The sequence below is a fragment of the Kogia breviceps genome, chromosome 10 (genome assembly GCF_026419965.1).
Source record: "Kogia breviceps isolate mKogBre1 chromosome 10, mKogBre1 haplotype 1, whole genome shotgun sequence".
Lineage (NCBI taxonomy): Eukaryota > Metazoa > Chordata > Mammalia > Artiodactyla > Physeteridae > Kogia > Kogia breviceps.
Window position 1 is genome coordinate 68,724,100 of NC_081319.1, and position 24,758 is coordinate 68,748,857.

General features: G+C 48.4%; 1 protein-coding gene and 1 pseudogene across 1 annotated transcript in view; one reads left to right on the forward strand and one right to left on the reverse strand.

Moving 5' to 3' along the window:
• The window catches only part of PACSIN1 (protein kinase C and casein kinase substrate in neurons 1), a 64,473-nt gene that overhangs the window by 4,351 nt on the left and 35,364 nt on the right, over positions 1-24,758 (forward strand). The gene's annotated exons all lie outside the window — the stretch shown is intronic.
• Positions 10,938-11,328, reverse strand: LOC131763824 (ATP synthase subunit g, mitochondrial pseudogene; annotated as a pseudogene).

Below are 24,758 nucleotides of genomic sequence, written 5' to 3' on the forward strand. Positions count from 1 at the left end.
GGCCCAAAAGGGAACCCCAGGGTGCTCTGGAGCTGGAGGGGCCCTTCCCAGTTGCTTTGGAATGGTTGGGCCTTAGGACCTCAGCATCCTTCCAGCACTGGGTGTGGCCCATGGTGTGCCCTTAGGCAGGTGGCTCTGCAGCAGCTGCCATCCCTGAAGGGGCTGCCAGCTGAGAGCCATGTGCTGACTGAACCCCGAACAGAAAGGATGGGTGGGAAGGTGGGAGATGGGCCGAACGGAGAAGACCAGCAAGAACCTGGCCCCAGGTGGCTCTGGGGAGACAGGAACTCTAATGCCAGGGAAGTTGATGGGGCATCTCTGGGTGGGGAGCCTGTCAGTGGGGGTTGGGGGATGCCTGTGGAGACCTCGAGCTTGGGTGTGGGGGGTAGCAGGATGCCTAAAGACTGGGAGGGCAGAGGGGGCCTCAGCTCCTATTTATTTATTTAAAATTGAGAATTATGTGGGGGTTTTTTTGCATTTAATATTTGTTTGTTTGTTTGCCCCAGGTCTTAGTTGCAGCACGTGTGCTGCTTAGTTGCGGCTCACTGGCTCCTTAGTTGAAGCATGCTGACTCCTTACTTGTGGCATGTGAACTCTTAGTTGCAGCATGCATGTGGGATCTAGTTCCCTGACCAGGGATGGAACCCAGGCCCCCTGTATTGGGAGCACGGAGTCTTAACCACTGCGCCACAAGGGAAGTCCCTCGGCTCCTATTCTAAAATAACTTGGGACTTCTCTGGAGGTCTGGTGGTTAAGACTCCGTGCTCCCAATGCAGGGGGCTCAGGTTCGATCCCTGGTCGGGGAACTAAGATCCCACATGGCACGTGGTGTGGCCAAAAAAATAAAAAATAAAAATTACTTGATATTGGGACTTCCTTGGTGGCGCAGTGATTAAGAATTGGCCTTCCAATGCAGGGGACACAGGTTCTATCCCTGGTCTGGGAAGATCCTACATGCTGCGGAGCAACTAAGCCCATGTGCCATAACTACTGAGCCTGCACTCTAGAGCCCGTGAGCCACAACTACTGAGCCTGCGTGCCACAACTACTGAAGCCCGCTCACCTAGAGCCTGTGCTCTGCAACAAGAGAAGCCACCGCAATGAGAAGCCCACGTACCGCAATGAAGAGTAGCCTCTGCTTGCTGCAACTAGAGAAAGCCCGTGAGCAGCAACAAAGACCCAACGCAGCCAAAAATAAATAAATAAAATATAAATAAATTTATGAAAAAAATTAAAAATTACTTGATATTTAAATACTGGTGAGGGCTGTGGTTGGCTTGCCAGATAAACTCAGTTAAATTTGACTTTCAGATAACCAACAAATAGGGCTTCCCTGGTGGCGCAGTGGTTGAGAGTCCGCCTGCCAATGCAGGGGACGTGGGTTCGTGCCCCGGTCAAGGAAGATCCCACATGCTGCGGAGCGGCTGGGCCTGTGAGCCGTGACTGCTGAGCCTGCGCATCCGGAGCCTGTGCTCCGCAACGGGAGAGGCCACAGCAGTGAGAGGGCCCACGTACCGCAAAAAAATAATAATAATAAAAATAAAGATAACAAACAAATTTGGTGGTATCTTTATCTGAATTTTTTTTTTAGTATAAGTATGCCCCAAATAGTGCATGGGACATAGTTGTACTAAAAAATTTTTTTAAAATATTTATTTATTGGGAGAGCAGAGTCCCAACCATGTTGTTTATCTGAAAGTCATATTTAACTGAGTGTCCTGTATTTGCTAAATCTGGCTACCCTAGACTAGGCTGGGGGGCTGGGAGGAGGGGTAGAGAGAGAGGGAGGGAGCCTAGGGGTCCTAATTTTCTCTTGTTTTGGGGGAAAGGTCAATGGATACTTGTTTGAAGTTGACAGTTTAGAAAAATCAACATGTCCATTTTTAGAAATGATTGAGATTTTAAAAATTTTGCATCTGTAAATGTTTGCACCTGTAAAATTTTTTTAAATTAATTTTTGGCTGCGTTGGGTCTTCGTTGCTGCACGCGGGCTTTCTCTAGTTGCAGCGAGCAGGGGCTGCTCTTTGTTGTGGTTCACGGGCTTCTCATTGTGGTGGCTTTTCTTGTTGCGGTGCACGGGCTCTAGGCGGGGCTTCAGTATTTGCAGCACATGGGCTCAGTAGTTGAGGTGCATAGGCTCTAGAGCGCAGCATGCTCAGTAGTTGTGCAGGGGCTTAGTTGCTCCGTGGCCTGTGGGATCTTCCCAGATCAGGGTTCGAACCCGTGTCCCCTGCATTGGCAGGAGGATTCTTAACCACTGCGCCACCAGGGAAGTCCCTGCACCTGTAAAATTTTGCATTTGTTTCTGTTCACTGTCCAGAGAGGAACTCCCCATTTGTGGATTTTGACTCCCCAGTGCTGCTCAAAAATAATAAAATGATCCATCCCATTATTTATTCAGGAGGGACAAAGGAGATTTGATGATCAAGGGTGGAGTCACTAAATAAGGCTAATCCTTTGGAGAAATGAAAGTCATTATCATAATAAAGCTCTTAGGTGGCAGAGGGTGTGGGAAACTGGAACTCTCCCATCAGCTGGAGGATAGGTCGGCACTACCTCTTTGGCAGTAGCCGCCAAAGTTTTAACCCGACAGTTCCACGTCCAAGGATTTCTCCTACAGGCACCTCCTCTGTATCCCCTTAGTAGGATACAGAGAGCTGGGTGGAATGGTCTGTGTGGCAAAACTAAATGTCCATCAGGAGGGCTGGTGACATATTAGGACCTCGCGAGATGCTGTGAATTTTGGCTGTTCATTCTTTCATTTGGTCAGTGAATGTGGACTGAATGTTTTCTGTGTGCTAGGCACTGTTTTAGGTGCTGGGGACCCAGAGAAAAGAATGGGCAGAGCTTAATATCAGGGTGGAAAGATGGTCAGAATGTATTGGCAAGTCAAAGCAAGTGGCTTTGTAGAACAATGTGTATAGTATGATCCCACTTATGAAATATACATATGTATGTTGTGTTCACATTTGCATAAAAATGTCGAGAAGGCTGCACACCTGATGGTTGTTAGAGCTTATCTCTGGCACAGGTATTGGGAGGTCAAATGCCAGGCAAGAGGGGGAATATTTCCTCTTTATTTTAGCACCCTGTGCTGTTTGCGTTTTATACAACAAACATCATTACTCCTACAAAACATCATTAAAACTCGACTTCATAATACCTGGGATTTTTCTTGGAAATCTAAAAAAAGTGAGCGTTTGAATTGCACTCCCCTCAAATGCAAATTTGATGCCATTTGAGTCAGATGCCGCCACTTGGGTTTGAAGAGTTTTTATTTGTGGCTGGTTTCTCACTGGTTTCCTCATGGGCTTGTTTCTCTCCTTCCTCCTTCCAATCCTGGGGTGGATGAAACCTGGTGGGATGGGAAAGGAGTTAAATGTGGGTATCAGGAGGGCACAGAGAAGGGAGGCAGGCCCTGGACAGCAGTGCCAGGGGGCCTGAGAGGGCTGAGATCCTCTGACCTGTGCCAGGCACTGTTCTATTTATTCATGTTTATTAACTCATTTAGTCATCTCAGTAACTTTATGAGGTTATCCCGTTTTACAGATGTGGAAACTGAGGTTAAGTGACTTGGCTGAGGTCACACTGGCTGGCAAGTAAGTGGCTGAGGCAGGATTCACACCCATGCAGTCTGGATCCAGAGGCGGTGCTCTTAACCTGGAGGCCACAGCCCTTCTCGTTAGGGAGTGGAGATGACCACTCTCAGAGAAGAGAGTCCTTGGCAGGCCCTGCTCCCTAAGGCTGGGGGTGATTGATCATGGCAGGTCTTCGGCAGGAGTAGATCTGGAGGGAAAAGATGGTAGATCCAGAGCGGTGGACCCTGGGGCAGGGGAGGAATCAGCACAGGAACCCAAAGGAAGAAGTGGGAGATGGGGCTGGTGGGGCAGGTGCTGGATAGTTTAGATGATCGGCCTCACTGGCCTGGCTGGGGCAGGTGGCCCAGGGCTCTCCCTGCTCCTTGCAGGGCCTGGCAGAGGCCCAGCATCCCCAGGCCCACTCTGCCCCACATGGGCCTTCTCTGGGGCCACACACCCTATCCCTGGCCTGCTTGGGTCCAGCCTTGACTGGCCTCCCGAGAGGAGAGACAGCTAAGGTGGGGCAGGAGCAAGGGCTGGGTGTCAGGAGGCCCAGGATGAGGTCCTATACCTGACACTAACATACAGAGGGGCCTTGGGACATTCAACACCCCCCCTTGGACTTGGTTTCCTCCTCTTTTATTTTTAAACTTTTTATCATGGAAAAATATAAGCATTTACAAAAGCAGAGGGAATAGTATAATAAACCATCATGTACCTACCACTCAGCTTCAAATGCTATCAACTCATGGCCAGTCTTGTACCCCCCACCCTGGAATAATTCAAATCCCAGACATCATTTCATCATAAGTATATCAAGATGTATCTCTAAATGATGAGGACTTTTCCTAACATGATCACAATACCATCATCACACCTAAGAAGAAACCATTTCTTTATATCATCAAATATCCACTCAGCAGTCACATTCCTAGTTGTCACAGACATGTCTTTTTTTACATCTAGTTTGACTCAAGATCCAAATCAGGTCCACACACATTTTGATTGGTTCATAAGTCTTAGTCTCTATTAATCCATACATTTCCCCCTCCATCCTTTTCTTTGTCCTTGGCAATTTATCTGTTGGAGAAGCCAGGTTGTTTGTCTCATAGGATTTCCCACAGTCTGGATTTTGTGGATTGCATCCCCATGGTGTAGTTTAACATGTTCCTCTGTCCCCTCTGTAAATTGGTAGCTGGGTTCATCCTTCTTCTGACCCCTCCTTTTGCAGTCATCCATAAATCCTCCAGCTCTATCTTCAAGACACCCAGAATCCCACCACTTCTCACCACCTACACTGCTGCCCTCCCTCTAAGCCCCCACCATTTCTCTCCTGGATCATTGCAGCAGCCTCTAGCTGGTCTCCCTGCACCCTCCTTGCCCCAGCAGCCAAAGAGATCCTTATAAAACCTAAATGTGATCATATCCCTCCTCTGCTCAAAACTTCAATGACTCCCTCTTATTTGGAATAAAACCTAAAGTCCTATAACAGGTCCTACAAGGCCCTGTGTAATCTGGCTGTCTAGTACCTCTGACCTCATCTCATGCCATTCCCTCTTCACTGGGCTCCTAGCCATTTCTTGGGCATATCAAATATCCTCCTGCCTCAGGGCCTTTGCACTGCTCTTCCCTGTGCCTGGCCTCAGAGGTCCACATGGCACATCCCTGCACATGTCATCTCCTCAGAGAGGCCTTCCCAAAGCACCTCATCTAAAACAGCCCCTGTTATTCTCCATCCCCTGACCCTGCTCTGTTTTCCATCATAGCACTTATGCATCCCTCGTGTTAGTCTCGTTAGTTTCTGGTCTGTCTCCCCTACCTGCCTGTGAGTCCCATGAGGGCAGGGGGGCACGTCTCTGCCCACAGAGCTGACCTCCTCTGCCACTTAGATCCCTCCCTGTCAGCTCCTCTCCTTCCAGCATTTCCTGGAAAATAAAACAACCCCATACTTGCGCGTGGTACTTAATAGTTTACAGAATACTTCCTGTCTTAGGTCAGATTCCTTGGAAGCCATACCTAAGACAGAGATTCCTGGGTCACTGGTTTCCTTCAGGCATGCACACGGGAGGGAGAGAGGGCACCTGATGGGGCTAGGAAGGAGCTGGAGAAAGATGTGCTTTCAGCTAAGTCTAGCTCTGATCCCACAGGGAGCTCTGGAGTGGGAGCAGCAAGTGCAGGGTTGGCCTTCCTTGAGGCAAGGGGACAGGCCTTTGTACCCTCTTGTCAGGCCTGGGGGAGGGCATAACCTCCCAGGGACCTCTAGGTGAGGCTGCTCACCTATAAGCCGTGGTCAAAACACTAATTTGAAAAGATACATGCACCCCAATGATCATAGAAGTATTATTTACCATAGCCAAGATATGGAAGCAACCAAGGTACCTATCAACAGACAAATGGGTAAAGAAGATGTGGTGTATACACACACACACACACACACACACACACACACACACACACACAATGCAATATTACTCAGCCATAAAAAAGAATGAAATTCTGCCATTTGCAGCCACGTGGATGAGCCTAGAGAATATTATGCTTTGTGAAATAAAGTCAGAAAGAAAGACAAATATTGTGTAATATCACTTATATGTGGAATCTAAAAAATAATACAAACAAATGTATACAGAAACAGACTCACAGATATAGAAAACAAACTAGTGGTTACCAGTGGGGACAGGGAAGGGGGAGAGGCAAGATAAGGGCATGGGATTAAGAGATACAAACTACTATGTTTAAAATAGATAAGCAACAAGAATATATTATATAACACAGAATTACAGCCATTATCTTATAATGTCTTTTAATGGGGTATAAACTATACAAATACTGAATCACTATGCTGTACACCTGAAACTAATATTGTAAATCAACTCTACTTCAATAAAAAAATAATAGCTCTCAGGAGAAGGGGGCATCTGTGAGCCACCTCCAGCAGCTTGGGGATGGTACCCCATATGATAAAAGGGTGCTGACAGTACCTCCTCCACCTTCATATCCATTTTCTGCTTTGAGCCCTGCCATTAGCCTATGAGGAAGGTATTTATTAATTAGCATTATTCCTATTTGATAGATGCGGAAGCTGAGGTAGGGAGCAGGGATGACTAGCCTGGGGTTGGACAGCCAGGAACGGGGCAGACCTGGGATTCAGTTCATTCTTACTTGGGATCCCCTGATTAGTTGATAAATTGTCTTAGTGGCTACTGGATCATTGTTTTACTCTCATGCATTCATTCAGCAAATATGTATTGAGTGCTGTGTGCCCAGGCTGAACTGGGCACCAGCCATTCAGTGGTGAATGAAACCCACCTTGTCCTTGCCCCCTGGAGCTTTCACTCTGGATATGCCAGCACTGACCGCCCCTCTGCCCCACTGCTTACCCCTGTTGAGCCCTCAGCAGCCCCAGCTTCCATAATGACAGCATGTGATGCTTGTTGAGCACTTACTATGCGCTGGGCACTGTGTAAGGCTCTTTGTGTTGATGAGCTCGCTTCACCTTCCCAGCACCCCGTTTTCAGATGGGTAAGTTGAGGCTGCAGAGGGGCCTAAGGCTCCTGGTCCAGGTCCCTCCATGAGTGTGTTATAGAGCCCTCTGAACAGGGCTCTTTCCACTCCTGCCTTCCCTCCCATGGCCCCACCTACAGCAGGATATCTGGTGTCACCTCTATCAGCAGCTCCATCGGACACCAGGCTGCCACCGCCGCCTGCTCTCCGAGTGTAAGGTGACCAGCTGCCATCTCACCTGCCCCACTTGGCCCTGCTCCAGCTGGGGCACTTCTGATGGGAGGCCTCCCCACCATACAAGGCCCAGGATCCCTGCCTCTGCCCCCGTTCCCAGCACCTTTGTCACTGGCCCCGACTGACTGGGTGGCCCTTCAGACAGCCCCAGCTGGGCCCGGGCATTGGGGGCTCCTCCTCCCTCACACCAGCTGGCCTGGTAAGCTGCAAAGCTGGCTCAGGTGCCCCTGGACAGGGCCACAGGGGCAGGGTGGCAAATCACAGTGGGGCTTCCTTCCCTTCTCACCACTCCCCAAGCAGGGCCAAGACAAGCCCAGCAGGGAGAAATCAAGTCACGACATTTCCACCGGAGGGGTTGAGGTGTGGGGAGTGCCCCTCAGGCTGCCTTGGTGATGGGGATTTACGAAGCAGTCGAATGGGGGTGGGCACCCTAGCTTGCATCAACTCCCGGTCCCTGAGCCCCCCTGCTCCTCCTAGGACCCCCCGACTGCCCCACCACCAGGCTGCTCTGAACCATTGCTCAGCTGCACTGGGCCGTGATGGCTGGGCCTCTGTCCTTTACTTCAGGCCTGGAGGCTTCCTCCAGGGGCCATGCTAAGGAGGTGTCTGCCGCACCCCCCTCCCGCCCCCTTTGGCAGAATTCTGGGAATATTTGTGCAAACTTTGGAAACAAAATAGCATAGAAAGCGCATGCAGATAAGCCTGTCTCCCTGTTGGCATGGCCATTGGAGCCGTTAGTCTTCTCACAGCCTGGCCGCGGTGGCTGCGGTCAGCAGGGGGGACGCAGGGGCTGGAAGACAGGGGTAGCCCTGAGAGCCGTGGCCCTCCCACCTTCGCTGCAAGTTAACGTCAGGTTTCCAGCACATTTTTCTTCCCACCAGATGGTGAGTTTTCTAATTTGATCATTTTGTTTGCTAGACTTCTATAAAGAAATTTCCCTCTTTACCTATTTTGTTATTCTGGAATATGGCATATACAGTAGGATAAAGTCTTGATTCTTTCCCTTTATCATTTTTTAGAGAAATGAGTTGGTGCTTTAGCAACCTCCAAAGGTGACCAGTGAGTAATAGTCCTAGTTTTAAAATATAAAAGTATATAAAATAGGTTATACATTTTAACAAGTTAATATAAAGCCAACACCCATGTCGCCACCATTTAGGTCAAAAATAGAGAATTGCTACCGCTTCAAAAGACCCCCACGGACCCTTCCACACCACAAGCCCCTCTCTCTCCCTGGAGGGACCCTCCATTCTAAATAGTTGGGGTTATTATCTGCTTTGTTTTTGGTTTTACCACGTCCGCATCTAAAACCAAATAGTTCTTTCTGTCTCTTTTTGAATTTTAATTAATGGAATTATGTATTCTTTTATGTCTTTTTTTGTTGTTGTTTTCAATCAGCATTTTCTTTTTACCATGCATCTACATCATTCTTTGTAGGGGTAGTCCTTTTGTTTTGTTTGGTTTGTTTTTTATTATTTATTTATTTATTTATTTAGGTTGCACTGGGTCTTAGTTGCGGCATGCAGGATCTTCATTGCAGCATGTTTTTAGTTGCTGCGTGCAGGCTGTTAGTTGCGGCATGCATATGGGATCTAGTTCCCCAATCAGGGATTGAACCTGGGCCCCCTGCATTGGGAGCACAGTAACCGCTGGACCACCAGGGAAGTCCCAGTCCTTTCATTTTTTATCGTTGCATAGTGTTCTGATATGTAGATGTGTCATGATTTACTTATCCAGTTTACTGTTTACAAACATCAGGATTGTTTTCTGACTGTGGCTTTTGTGAAAAATGCTACTCAGAACATTCTTATCCATGACTCTGGGTAAATACATGCATGCAATTCTGCAGGGTGTATTCCTAGGAGTGGAATTGCTGGGTCATGGGGAATGTGTATTTTCAAACTTACTAGATAATGCTAAACTGTTTTCCAAAGTGGTTGTACCAGCTGCAAGCAGTGTGTGCACGATCCCAGTGCTCCACATTTTTTTTTTTTTTAATTTTATTTATTTATTTTTGGCTGCATTGGGTCTTTGTTGCTTCATACAGGCTTTCTCTAGTTGTGGTGAACAGGGGCTGCTCTTTGTTGCAGTGTGCGGTCTTCTCACCGCAGTGGCTTCTCGTTGCAGAGCCAGGGCTCTAGGCGTGCGGGCTTTAGTAGTTGTGGCTCACAGGCTCAGGAGTTGTGGCGCGCAGGCTTAGTTGCTCTGCAGCACGTGGTGTCTTCCCAGACCAGGGCTCGAACCTGTGTCCCCTGCATTGGCAGGTGGATTCTCAACCACTGTGCCACCAGGGAAGTCCCCAGTGCTCCACATTCTTGCAGATATTTGGTTATTAGCAGGCTTTTTTGGGTTTTTTTTTTTTAGATTTTGACTTTGATTATCATTATGGATTTTTATAAATCATATGAGTTTCAGTCCTTGGACTCATTATTCTCAGTGATGCTCAAATTTTCCCATCTTTGGCCAGTGGAAGCCTCTTGAAGTTGACTCTGGCATCCATTCACACAACTTTGGAAGTGTCCTTGCTTTCTGGAATGAAGATGTTCCTGGCTCATCTGAGCTGCAATCAGCCATTTCTCCAAAGAGCTGGATATATATATATATATATATATATATATATATATATATATATATATATATATATATATATATTTGTTGTTTTGTTTTAAATTGAGATATAATTCATATACCATAATTTTCACAATGTATAATTCAGTGGCTTTTAGCACACGCACAAAGTTGTGCAACCATCACCGCTATCTAATTCCAGAACATTTCCATTTCTCCAGAAAGAAACCCCATGCCCATCAGCAGTTACTGCTCAGTTCCCCCGTCCTCAACCACTAACCTACTTTCTATCTCTATCAATTTGCCTGTTCTGGATATTTTATATAAGTGGAATCATATCTTTTGTGTCTGGCTCCTTTAACTTAGCATAATGTTTATAAGGTTCTTCCATTTTTTGTAGCATATAACAGTACTTCATTCCTTTTTATGACTAAATAATATTGCATTGTATGGATATACATTTTGTTTATCCATTCATTGATGGACATTTCAGTTGTTTTCACTTTTTGGTTATTATTAATAATGCTTCTGTGAGCACTAGTGTACAAGTTTTTGTGTAGACATGTTTTCATTTCTCTTGGATATATATCTAAGAGTGGGATTGTTGGATCATTTCATAACTCTATGTTTAATCTTTTGGGGAACTGCCAGACTGTTCTCTAGACTGTACCATTTACATTCCCCCTTATTGTGGGTCTGATTTGCATTTGTCTAAGGACTAATAATATTGAGCATCTTTTCCTGTGCTTATTGGCCTTTTGTATCTTCTTTGGAAAAATGTCTTTTCATATCCTTTGCCCATTTTTTTTTTTTTTTTTTTTGTGGTACGCGGGCCTCTCACTGTTGCGGCCTCGCCCGCTGCGGAGCACAGGCTCCGGACGCGCAGGCCCAGCGGCCATGGCTCACGGGCCCAGCCGCTCCGCGGCACGCAGGATCCCCCCGGACCGGGGCACGAACCAGTGTCCCCTGCATCGGCAGGCGGACTCTCAACCACTGCGCCACCAGGGAAGCCCCCATTTTTATTTTTTAATTGAATTTTATTTTTTTTGACACATTGTCTTATTTTATTCAAATAGCAGTCTGCTCACACACGGTTCAAGAACGCCCAAATAACAGAGCAAAGATTGGTCTTCAAACATTATAGCCAATGATGCCACGCTTGCCTATGATCTCGCCAACATAAAACCACATCCACACCTCAGTGGCCACCAAACCATTCAGTAGAGCTTCCTTAACTGTAAGCTGTTTGAAGCTACCAGTTTGAGCACTGTTGATAATTTTTGTCAAGCTCTGAATAGATGTAGGGATCTCAGCAGGGGTTGGAGGAACCAGCTCAACCTTGGCATAATGCCAAAATGTGGCCAATCGAGGCTTCAAGTAAGTCACAGCAGCGCTGACCAGCGCCGGGGCCTTCTCTGTGAGGTTACGGACAAACTGGGCCATGGTTCTAAGACGGCAAGCCGGTCGCGCCGACTTGCCCATTTTTAAATTGGGTAATTTGTCTTTTTATTGTCGACTTTGTAGAGTTCTTCACGTAGTCTAGATCCTAGCCCCTTATCAGATAGGTGATTTGCAAATATTTCTTTCCCCATTTCCGTGGGTTGTCTTTTCCCTGTGGATCCTTTTAACGGGGAATGGTCTTTGAGACTCAGTCTGGGTGTTGGAGGCATTAGGCTTTTTGAATTCTAGAAACCAACCTAAGGACTCACTTATAGCCTCAGCAGTTCTGGGCAGTAGGGCCTCATCTTAGTGACACTGAGGCACAGAGGAGGGAGGTGGCCTGCTCAGGGGCACCCAGCTGCCATGTGGCTGCAGGGCACCAGAGTCAGGTCCCCAGTTTAGTTCCCATAGCTTCTCTTGGGGTCCTCACTCCAGCCCAACCCACATCCTCCAAACCCCCAAACTCAACCATTCCCTTTCCCTGGGTGCCTCCCACTCTGCTTTGTTGCTCTCAGCTCCTCTCCTTCAAGGAAAACCCTACTTTGGCTGCCCCAGCCCAGAAGGGTCCTCCTAGGATGAGCTCCAGGAGGTGGGAAGCTGCATCTGGACACATTGTCAATACTCAAATTTGGGAAAAAGCAAATTCAACCAAGGTAAAGAATTTTCTTTACTGCAGGACTCATCAGTGCCTTTAGCTTGCTCTTGTGTATTGTGAACATTAAGGAATTTAATTGCCAAAACTTAGAAGCAACCAGGATGTCCTGCAATAGGTGAATGGATAAATAAACTGTGGTACACCCAGACAATGGAATGCTATTCCATGATAAAAAGAAATGAGCTATCAAGCCGTGAAAGACACGGAGGAACCTTCAAAGATGTATTACTAAATGAAAGAAGCCAATCTGCAAAGGCTGCCTACGGTATGATTCCAATTATTTGACATTCTGGAAAAGGTAAAACTTCAGAGACAATAAAAAGGCCATGGTTGCCAGGGGTTTGGAGAGAGGGAGGACTAGATGGAGCACAAGGGATTTTTAGGGCAATGAAACTGTTCTGTATGATACTATAGTGGTGGATACATGCCATTTATACATTTGCCAAAATCCATAGACTGTACAACATCAAGAGTGAACTCTAATGTCAGGATGGACTTTGGTTGATAATAATGTGTCAGTGTTGGTTCATGGATTGTACCAAATGAACCACACTGATGAGGGATGTTGAGGGTAGGGGAGTAAATGTGTGTGTGTGGTGGGGGGGCTATGTGGGAATTCTGTTTTCTACTCGCTTCTGCTGTGAACCTGAAACTGCTCTGAAAAATAAAGTGTTAATTTTAAAAAGTAACATCAGGGAGTGATTAAGTGTTACAATGAAAAAATAGAACAGGGGAAAGGGGCTACGGAGCCATGGGGTGGGCTGGCTGTTTTAGATGAGGTGGGGGGTCAGGGACATTGATCAGAGACATAAACAGGGCAGGAAATAAGCCTGTGGATATCAGGGGAAGGGCAGCCCAGCACAGAGAGCAGCAAATGCAAAGGCCCGGAGGCAGGGAAGAGCCTGATTTGTGTCAGGGACACAGTAAGGACAAACTGCCAGGAGGAGAGTGAGGGGGTAGGGGGAGAGGTCAGAGGTGAAGACAAACAAACAGCTTGGGACACTCCACATTGGCCTGTAGGCCTGGCAAGCCTGAGCAACTTGTTCTCAGTGAAATGGTGAGTCACTGGGGGGTTTCAGCAGGGGTGTGACACGTGAAAATTATATTTAAAAAAGATGACTGTCGCGCAAACAGACAGAAGGGTCAAGGATGGAAGTAGGGAAACCTTTCAGGAAGCTACACATCCTCCAGGGGAGAGACGATGGTGGTGCGGACCCACTGTCCATGGCAGGGGGCTGCAGGGTGGCTGGATTCTGGGTCTGGTGAAGGGAGAGTCAGTGGGGGCTATGGGGGTGAGGGAAGGAAAGGAACTTAGGTCTTTGGTTTGAGCATGTGGGTGAACAGTGGTGTCCTTTTCTGAGATGGCGAAGACCAGAGCAATAGAGAGTTCCGTTGGGATGTGTCTACCTGTTCAACATCCAAATGGGGCGTTAAGCAGGTGGTTGGGTTTACAGGCTGGAATTCAGCGGCAGAGTTGGGGCTGGAAATATGAGTGAGGTATTAAAGCCACAGGCCAGATGAGCTCCCCTTGAGAGCAGGTGTAGACGGGGAAGACGAGGGGCCCCAGGCCCGGGCTGGGTGTGCAGGCTTAGAGGTTGGAGAGACCAAGGAGTGACCCAGGTGGCGGCGTGGTGTCAGAGAAGCTGAGGGGCCACGTGTTTCAGGGCCAACGATGGGGTGGCCGCTGAGCACGGCAGGAGGAGAATTAGACAGGGACGGGGTGCTTTGGCATGGTGGGGGCCAGAGCCCTATTGGAGGGGCTTCGGGAAGGGGTGGAGACAGGGCAGATGGACAGCCTTCCCAGGTATGTCCTCTAGGAGCCAAGGAGCAGGCCCACCGGGCAGGGGCTGAGAGCAGCTTGCAGTCTGCGGAGAGACCTTTTTTTTTTAGTCATAGAAAAACCACCGTTTCTCCCTTGATAGGAAAGTTTCCCTATGTGAGGGAAAAACCAATCATGTGGGGGAGAGGAGAGAATTGTTGGGGTGATGCAGTTGGGGAGCTGGGGGCAGGGGCTGGTGCCCAGTGGGAGGGAGGCAGAGCCTGGGGGTGGGGAGGAGTGGGGGGGGCAGTCAGTGTGGGCCTTTCTCTTTAGGCTCTTGTTTTCTCAGCTTCATCGTCACAGCCTCAGCTGAGAGCTCCGGAGGAGGAGGTGGTGTGAAACACTGGTCTTCACCGTGGTTCTCACGGCCTCCGTGAGGAGCAGGTGCCCTCACCCCGCTTTACAGATGAGGAAATCAAGGGTCACTTGCCAGGAAGGGGCAGGACTGGGATTTTGAACAGGGTCTGGTGGGTTCCAAGGACACTCCTCTGGGTGTTCATAGGGGAGCGTGGATCTCAGGATGTGAATCTACATCCCACTCTTCCAGCCTCTCCGCCTAGGGCAGCCCTTCACCTGCAGGGCAGACATCAGACCCAGACAGTGAGGTGACTGCCCCCACATAATACAGAGGGACACAGGGTAGACCCAGTGGACTCCCTGGGAGCCAGACCTGGTCCAGAAATCCATTTATCACCTGGTCCCCATATGCTCCCATTCTAACGAGGGCCCATGATGACTTTCGGGGCTGCTGGTACCTATGTCCGTTTGGACCCTGTGTCTAATAGTCCTGAAATGCCTGGGTATTTGGGTAGTCCTCTTTCTCCACTGGTGGTTTCCCTAATGAATGGCTGTGTGAGTCCCTCTGGGGAGGGCCTGGTGGAATCATTACCATATATACTTGTTCTGGGGTCACAGGGCCCTGGCTTTCCTTCAGTCAGTGGGACCTGAAACCTTGCTCAGGTGTGGAAACTGGGCAAAGGATCAGGACTTTTTATTGGGGTGCAGCCCTCAGATCCAGATCATCAGGCCTTGGTTTCTTTCTTTCTTTCTTTTTTTTATTGGCCACAACGCGAGGCTTGCAGGATCTTAGTTCCCACACTAGGGATTGAACCTGCACCCTCTGCAGTGAAAGCGCTGAGTCCTAACCACTGGACCGCCAGGGAATTCTCAGGCCTTGGTGTCTTTTGATTACAGAGAGTGGGCAGTGTCCTGGTTGGCTGCCCATCTGGCTTGCCTCCAGGGTTGCTGGTTCTAGTAACCATTTCCAAAGCTCTGCATGTCAGGCCCTCCCAACTGCCCTCTGACCTTGCCAAAATTTGTGATAATTGCACTTACTGGTGTTGCCACCTGGCTTCTTATTTGGGCATCCTGTCCTCTCCGTTGCTGTCAGGGTGCCCAGTTCCGTAACAGCGGCTCCTAGTCTCAGGTCCTCAGAGGACACTCATCCCTGAGCTTGTCAGGCTGCTGGCACCCACCCCCTGCCCCGCAACCAGCACTTTACTATGGCTTTGGCAAATGGAGAGTCGGTCAGACTGTCCTGCAGAAGATGGACATGTGGTGGGTTTTCCAGCCTGACACGCCATATTCACCTGACACTCTCACTTCTCTGAGCCTTTTGACCCCTCTTTCACCGTCTGACATGGCAGCCCTGGCATTTCTACTTCTTGTACCGCTTCATTTTTGGCCCCGCTGTGCAACATGCGGGATCTTAGTTCCCCGACCAGGGATCGAACCCGTGCCTTTGGCCATGGAAGCGTGGAGTCCTAACCACTGGACCTCCAGGGAACTCCCTGGGATACCACTTTCTCCAAGCAGTGTGCTAACACCGTCGCTTGTTTATGGTATTAACTCTCTCTTATCTGGCTCTACATCCCCACCCCCAACCTTGATCCAGCCCCTTAGATCGCATCCCCTGTGCTCTCCTGGTTCTGCCAATGCAGGGCTCCTTCAAGCCGCCGGCTGAGGTCTGACTTACTTTAGCTATTGCTCTGGTGGCCAGGAGAGGAGGGGGGCAGTTCTAAGGGAGGATCCTCAGCATCATCCTCAAGCAGGGCATGTTCTGTGCTCTGAGGGGTCACTTCCAAGTCCCACTCTTTCCGGAGCAGGGCCTGACCTTGGTGCCGCAGACTCATTGTTGGCTGAGACTTCAACCTTCTCTGACATTCTCCTCTGCTTATAATTAAGCCCTGTGCCTTCTCCTCAGCTTTTCCTTCCCCTCCACCTGCAGGAGAGGAGAATTTATATGCAGCTAAGGAGGCCCTTGGCTTCCACATTTGGCCTTAAATTAGTGATTGATCACTCTCAACCTTTTAGAATTGTCTTTCTTCAGTGCATAAGAGCCCCAGCGAGAGCCGGCCCATTCCTTGGGCTTTATAATTAATTATGACTCCCCTAGCCTCTCAAACTCCAGAGAAATTCCCCGCCCCCTCAGCACGCTCCCTTGGAGTCCAACCTGGAAAAGTGTTCGCAACTTCATCGCTGCCACTTGCAGGCTGCTAGTTCTGCCCCAGCTGTGGTCCTCACTGCCTGCCATCAGTGGGTGACCCAGCTCCATCCCACTGTTCAGGGGCTGCTTCCTAGAGCTACTGGCTAGGTTCGGTTCTGGGCAAACAGACTCTGAAATGATTTGTGCGAGGGAGGGTCATGGGATCTTGCTCTGGCTGTAAGAGGGGAGGGAAGCAGGACAGGCCAGAGAGAGGGAGGGGTTGGACCGACGGTGCACCGGCCTCACTTGATTGCCTGGGGGGCGCTGAGGCTGGGATGGTGCTTCGGAGTTGTCCTGAATTAACGATCCAGGGATCCAGGCCCGTGTCAACCAGTTATCGGATGCGAGCTTCCCCTGCGACAGGGCTGTAAGGTGGAGGGCAGTCCTTGGGGAGGGACTGAGACTTGTCGACAGTAAATATGCCCCACAGCTGGGGGATACCTTTGTCCTGAAGTAGGGCTTCTGGGCGGCACAGCACACAGCCCAGCACACAATTTATCAATATTTAGGTTTTCATGTATTGGTGGACATTTGGGTTGTTTGGGGGCTAATGTGAATCCCACTGCTGTGCGCCTTCATGTACATGCCCTTTTTTTTTTTTTGGCCACGCCCTGCGGTATGTGGGATCTTAGTTCCCTGACCGGGGTCCAACAAACCCGCACCCCCTGCAGTGGAAGTGTGGAATCTTAATCACTGGACTGCCAGGGATGTCCCTCGTGTACATGTCTTTCGGTGGCCGTGTGCACTCGTTACTGTTGGGTGTCTACTCGAGAGTGGCAGGGTTGGTGAACTTGAGTAGATATTGCCAAATAGTTTTCTTTTTCTTTCTTATTTTTTAAAAAATTATTTATTTGGGGGCTTCCCTGGTGGCGCAGTGGTTGAGAGTCCACCTGCCGATGCAGGGGACGTGGGTTCGTGCCCCAGTCCGGGAAGATCCCACATGCCGCAGAGCAGCTGGGCCTGTAAGCCATGGCCGCTGAGCCTGCGTGTCCAGAGCCTGTTGCTCTGCAGAGGGAGAGGCCACAACAGTGAGAGGCCTGCGTAACGCAAAAAAAAAAAAAAAAAAAAATTATTTATTTGGTTGTGTGGGGTCTTAGCTGTGGCAGGCGGGCTCCTTAGTTGTGACTCACGGGTTCCTTAGTTGTGGCATGCAAACTCTTAGTTGTGGCATGCATGTGGGATCTAGTTTCCTGACCAAGGATTGAACCCAGGCCCCCTGCATTGGGAGCATGGAGTCTTAACCACTGCGCCACCACGGAAGTCCCTGCTGAATAGTTTTCCAAAGTGGCTGCACCATTTTATATTCTCACCAGCAGTGTTCCAGAGTTCTGGTTGCTCGGCATCCTCACCAGCACTTGGTATTGTCTGTCCTTTTATTTTAGCCATTCTGGTGGTCCAGACATCAGTGATTCTTATGTGCAGTCAGGGTGGGAAACCACTGCTCCCTGGCAGGTGGGTGGGTGTGAGATTTGGGGAGCCCTGGGACCACCCCCACTTTTTTTTGGCTGTGCCATGCAGCTTGTGGAATCTTATTTCCCTGATCAGGAATCGAACCCAGGCCCTTGGCAGTGAAAGCACGAGTCCTACCCACTGGACCACCAGGGAATTCCAGGACCACCCCCACTTGACTGTACCTGATATTCATTTCCAAGTGTCTTCTTCAAAACCAAATCCTGGCAGATACATTAAAAGGTTATCAGATAGTAACACCCTCAGGTAACTTGGTTTGGCCATCTCCTTGCAGCCTGAGATTCCAGCTCTGAAGGGTTGTGGAAGGAAGCAGGTAAATTTTGCTGCCCGTGAGGCCACACTTCTGTGGATCTCATGAGGACGACCAGAAGCAGCCACGGTGACGCACCCTGTCCAGTGTTTCATGGTTTCCAAAATGCTTTCTCATCTGAGCTCCTTTGGGCTTCACAGCAGCCCCCCAAGGCAGCAAGGAAACATAGTATCAGCTCCATAGGACAGAAGGGGAAACTGAGGCTAATCACGTGTACAAAATCATGCAGCAAGTTAGTGGCAAAGTGACCACGAACCCAGCAGTGGATTCCAAGTCCAGGGCCCCAAATTTACTTCTTAGTTTTATTGGCCTGTTGCTCCCCCCTTCTTTTAGAAAGCAACTCAGGACCAGCCCCACAGCAACCCCCTTACTTGTTTCATGGTGTACCCCTGCCTGTTGCCCATCAAGGTCCTCTTAGAAGCAGGTAATTCCAAGGGCTCTCTGGGCCTAACTTCTCCAACCTTGATGTTCTCAGCAGTCTCCTGGAGACCTTGCTCGAAGATTTTGAGTTAGGAGGTCTTGTGGGCCCAAGATTCTGCATTTCTCACGAACTCCCATGTGACGCCAGTGCTTCTGGTCCATGGACCACACTTTAGGTGGTGAGGATTCAGACCACTTCCCAGCCAAGGGCTCTATAGGCAGGTCTTTATGCTGTGCTTGGAATGCCTCCTGGAACTCGGGCAAACACTGGTTAGTTACTGTCTGGATTCTGGCATGAGTGTTAGTTACTACAAGTTCAAGCCTGTCCCCAGTTCCCATTATGGGGTGTACCATTCAAGTCATTTGGCTCAGTTCAAAGTCCCTTACTCTTGACACCTCTCTCAGGAGCACCTCTTTCCTCTCCCACTTCCTGTTCTCTTCTCTTTCTTCTTCTATCAACACTCCTAATTTCCACCCCCATCCCCAAATGGACATGATCTCAGCTAGGCATCAGGCAGAAAGCTGGCTGTGTAAACTTATTATATTAAAGTGTGAATGACTCACATCTTGTCCCTTAAGTGGTTATTTTGATGTGGGACAAAAAAGGAGCTTTCAGTTGTTGGAAAAGTTGACAGTGAGGGAAGGAATAGGAAATATTCAGGAATCCCTTCCTGTACCCCCTAACATTTCCCAACCCTGGGTTGATGATTGAGCCCCCCAGTCCACCCTGCCGTCGTAGCTGGAGAGTGGAGAGGCAGCAGGTTGTGCAGATGCAGATTATGCCGAGGGACAAAGGACAGCCTGTGAGGGGGAAGGCAGGGGCTAAAGCATGTTGAGGGCCCAGCACCTGCACGGAAGCCTTGGTCACAATGGCTCATTGCAGATAATTGCTGTGGTAACAATGAAGATTGCACAGGCAAAGGAATTCCAGTTTACCGTTCCGCTCTCTGCAAAGGTCATCTGTAATTGCCCTGCTTCCTCCCTGTGGCAGTACAGGGCTGCAGTGGGGGCCTGTCAGGGGGTTTCTGGGCTGCAGGCCCCGACTGAGGGGATTGGGAGCTGGGAGGTGGCTTGGGGTGATCTCTGCCAGCCTGGCTGGGGAGGCAGGTGGTGAGCTGTCAGTGCAGAGGAGGCCTCCTCCCCCTGGGTGACGCTCCAGCTCCCCAGCACTCTCCGGGCTGAGCTGGCTGGAAGCAGGGCAGGTGGTGCTCGCTGACCCAGTGAGCGGTGACCACTGGCGGGGGCAGTGACTGGTTCTGTTCATCGGTCTTTCTAGAAGCTTCAACCCCAGATCCCCCTAGCCTGACATGCTGTGGGGCCTTGTGCACACCTCCCTTCTCTGGTTGTCTTTCTCTACAAAACGAAGGAGTTGGTCCAGACACAGGGGCCCTTCCAGATCTGGATCCCAGGAATCCAGCCTTTGGTGCCCCAGTTTTGTGGAAGATTTGTGCATGGGCTTTGGAGTCAGAATAGAGTTTGAATCATGGCTCATTCCTGCTGTGTGACATTGGGCTGCTGACTTCACCTCCCTGACCCCCAGTTTCCTCTTTAAAAAAATAAAGAGAATGGTAGACATCTCTTAGTGTTGTTTTTGAGATTACAGGGGATAATAACAATGGACTTTGAGCTGGCATAATTGAGTGCTTCCTCTGGGTCAGACATGGTTCTGGGGCTTTTCCTGTCCCCCCAGCTGCCCTGTGAGGTCAGTGCTACCATTACCCCCATTTTAAGATGAGGAAACATAATGGTGGAAAGCAGACAGGTTTCCAATAGATGTCAGCTGCTGCTAAGATTACTCCTTCTGTGCTCCTTGGGAGGCTTCTCCAGCGAGGCTCCCCCATTTGCTCCATATGCACTCACCTCTACACCTCTGCTCAAGCTCCTCCTCCCCTGAGCTCCCCTTCCTCCCTGCCCCTCCAAGCCTGCACCCCAGCCCTGCCCCTGGCAGCCCTCCCCAGCAGCCAGACCTCTCTGATTCCAGTCTGCCCTGCACCGTCCAGCAGTCTGTTTCCATTGGACTCTGTGACTTCTCCCGAGGCCACCCATGCTCCCCTGGGGCTGAGCCTCTGGCTGATCCTGCTTCACCTCCTCGGATGTACCTGTCACAGCCCTGGGCCTGGACATGTGTTTGAAAAGCCCATGTGTTTGAGAAGTTCCAGGGCTAGAGTCTCCCATGATCACCCCAGGCCCAGCATAAACCCCATTGAATGTCTCATGGACCATGCCTTGTGCTAGAAAGTGGGAATACAGAGACCAACACGAGATGGCCTGGGACTGAGAAGGCTTCAGTGCAGTAGGACAGTGGCTCTCAGCCTGGGATGCCCTTGGGAACCACCTGAGGACCTTGGAATTGCTGATGCCTGGGCCCCACCACAGAGAGTCTGGGGTGCAGCATGGACTTGAGGAGTTTTAAAAGAGTCATGGGTAAGGGACTTCCATGGTGGCATAGTGGTTAAGAATCCGCCTGCCAATGCAGGGGAAATGGGTTCGAGCCCTGGTCCGGGAAGATCCCACGTGCCGCGGAGCAACAAAACCCATGCGCCACAAGTACTGAACCTGCGCTCTAGAGCCTGCAAGCCACAACTACTGAGCCTGCAAGCCACAACTACTGAAGCCCGCGTGCCTAGAGCCCGTGCTCCGCAACAAGAGAAGCCACCGCAATGAGAAACCCGCGCACCGCAAGGAAGAGTAGCCCCCGCTTGCCGCAACTAGAGAAAAGCCCACGCACAGCAACGAAGACCCAACATAGCCAACAATAATTTAAAAAACAAAATAAAAAACCCTTGAGGATATTTTTTAAAAAAACAAAGAGTCGTGGGTAAGAAAATTGGACATCCACATGCAAAAGAATAAAGTTGGACCTTTACCTGACACCATATACAAAAATGGATCAAAGACCTAAATGTAAGAACTAAAGTGATAAAACTCTTAGAAGAAAATGAAGGGGGAAATCTTCATAATATTGGATTTGGCAATGATTTCTTGGATATGACACGAAAAGCACAGGCAACAAAAGAAAAAATAAATAAATTGGACTTCATCAAATTTTAAAACTCTATCAAGAGAGTGAAAAGACAACATAAAGAATGAGAGAAAATATTTGCAAATGATATATCTGGTTAGGGATTAATATTCAGAATGTATAAAGAACTCCTACAACTCAACAGCAAAGAACCAAACAACCGGTTTAAAAAATAAGCAAAGGACTTGAATAGACATTTCTACAAAGAAGATATACAGATGGCTAATAAGCACATGAAAAGATGTTCAATATCATTAATCATTAGGGAAATGCAAATCAAAACTACAATGAGATACCACTTCACACCCATTAGGATGGCCATTATCAAAAAAAAGCAGAAAATAACAAGTGTTGGTGAGGATGTGGAGAAATTGGAACTCTTCTGCATTGCTGATGGGAATGTAAATGGGTACAGCTGCTGTGGAAAACAGTTTGATGGTTCATCAAAAAGTTAAACATAGAATATGATCCAAAATCCCACTTCTAGGTCTCTACCCAGGGACTCAAACAGATACAGAAACACCATTGTTCATAGCAGCATTATTAACAGTAGCCAAAAGGTGAAAACAGCCCCAAATGCCCATTGGTGGATGAAGGCTAAACAAAATGTGGTAAATCCATACAATGAAAGATTATTCACCCTTAGACAGGAATGAAATTCTGATACACGCTGCAACATGGATGAACACTGAAAACATTATGCTAAGTGAAAGAAGCCAGACACAAAAGGATGAGTATTGTGTGATTCCACTTAATATGAGGTGCCTAGACTAGTCAAATTCATAGACACAGAAGGTAGAATGGTGGTTGCCAGGGGCTGGAGGGAAGGCAGGGAATAGGGAGTTACTAATAGGTACAGACTTTCAGTTTGGGGTGATGCAAAGCTCTAGAGATGGATTGTGGTAGTGGTTGCATAACAATGTGAATATATCTAAATGTACAATTAAAAATGGTTAAAGTGGTAAATTTTATGTTATATATATTTCACCACAGGTTTTTGTTTGGCCGCACCACGTGGCTTGCAGGATCTTAGTTCCCCGACCAGGGAGGAACCCTAGCCCCTGCCAGTGAGAGCGCGGAGTCCTAACCGTTGGACCACCAGGGAATTCCCTCACCACAGTTTAAAAAAAAAAGAAAAAGTGTTTCAGGTGATTCTCATGTGCCTCTGGGTTGAGAGCACTCTAAGAAGGGCCAGAAGACCAGTATGAAAATAATAGTTGCAGTTAAGTACTACAGGTGCTGGGATAGACATGAGTGTGTATGTGGAAAGGATGGGCATATCTGTGTAAAAAGGTCAGAAGGTTAGGGAAGATTTTTTTCCCCATGATGCAGGCTACTGTAATGATTCGGTCAGTTCTAGAGCCAGACTGCTTGGTCTCAAATCCTGCCTAGCAGTGAGTTCTGTGCAGTAACTTAGGCAAGTCACTGCTCTGTACCTTAGTTTCCTCATCTATAAAATGGGAATAATAATAATGCTGGCCTTATAGGGAAGCTATGAAGTTAAACAAGGCCATCCATGTAAAGAGTTTAGGGCAGTGCCTGCTCAGTAAATGTTAGATAATATTATGGTAATGAATATACCATAATTTATTTATCAATTTCGCCAACCATGGACATTTAGGTTTTCTTCCTTTTCTGGTTTAACAAAATTGCAAAGGACGTTTTTGTGTTTGTTTTCTTGAGGACATAAGATTTCCTCAAGAATGTATGCCAATCCTAAGTTGTTGGGATGGGCATGGTCAACTTTATGACCCACCACTGTGATGTGTGCCCACCATCACAATGCTCTCCAATGTTGGGGAAACTACTGTGGTCTCTTGAAAGAATTATTTCAACATGACATTTTAAAATATGTGAACCCTGTGTTCAGACGTGTGAGCCTTGCAGATGGTAACAGTTGGGATGCAGATAACAGAAAAAACAAATCAATGGTTTAAATCATTGTGACTCAAATTTTATTGTGTAAATAGATCACATATTACCTATTAAAATGCAAACTCTGAGTCAGTAGGTCTCAGAGTGTCGGGTGGGGCCTGAGAGTCTCCATTTCTAATAAGCTGTTGGGTAATACTAATGCTGATGGTCTAACAACCACACTTTCAGTAGCAAGGGTTCTTAAACTTGGCTGCACATTGAAATACCTGGGGGAGGTTTAAAAAATGCTGATTGTTGGGTCCTTCACTCAGAGATTCTGACTTAATTCGTATGGGGTGAGTTTTTAAAGCTTCCAAGTTATTCTAATGGGCAGCAAAGTTTGGGAATTACTTACTTAAACAAAAAGGGAGACTCATTATCTTGGTTACCAGGATCTCCTGAGGACAGCTCCAGCATTGGTTAGTTCTGTGATTCAATCACCTCCAGAAACCAGCTTCTTTCTGGCCTTCCTCCTAGCTCCTCTTAGGCTGCCACAGCTCCAGACATCACATGCAGACTCCACAATGTCTAAGAAGATGAGACTATTTCTTCCTAAATGTCTCTTATCATCAGCAAGGAATCCTTTCCTGAAAGGTCTTTCTCTCTGGTCTAACTGGACAGGGGAACAGGTGTGCCACAAATCACTTAGAGAGCAGTGGTTCTTAAAGTGGGGTCCCTGGACCAGGATCATCAGCATCACCTGAGCACTCAATAGGAAGGCAAATTCTTGAGCCCCACCACAGACCTATTAAATCAGAAACTTTGAGGGTGAGGCCCAGCAATCTGTTTTAACAAGTCTTTCAGGTGATTCTGATGAATGTTCAAGTTTGAGAGCCACTGGCTTAGAGTTTGTGTCTTGGACCAGCGGTTCTCAATCTGGGTTGACTTCGCCCCGCCAGGGGACATTCAGCGTCTGCAGAAGTTTTTGTTTGTTATAACTGGGGGGTAGGTGCTACTGACATCTAGTGGGTAGAGGCCAGGGATGCTGCCCAACATCCTATAATGCATAGGACAACCCCCCAACAAAGAATTATCCAGCACCAAATGTCAGTAGTGCTGAAGTTGAGAGACCCTGTCTGAGGCCAGTTAGCATTTCTTCTGAGTCACTTGTTATGCAGTCAGGACTCTGGTCAGCAAGAGCCAAAGAGGAATGACTGTTGGTTACAGAACCAACAGTGTCTGCTCCTGGAAATTACTTTCACAATAAATCAGACATCCCCACCATCCTTCCCACCCTGCCCCCTTGTGGCGAAGCCCTTTCTTTAGAAATAGAGAAATACTATAGAACGCAAAGAATGGGGTTGGCAGGGTCAAAGAGGTTTCTGTTTGTCAGGAGGAG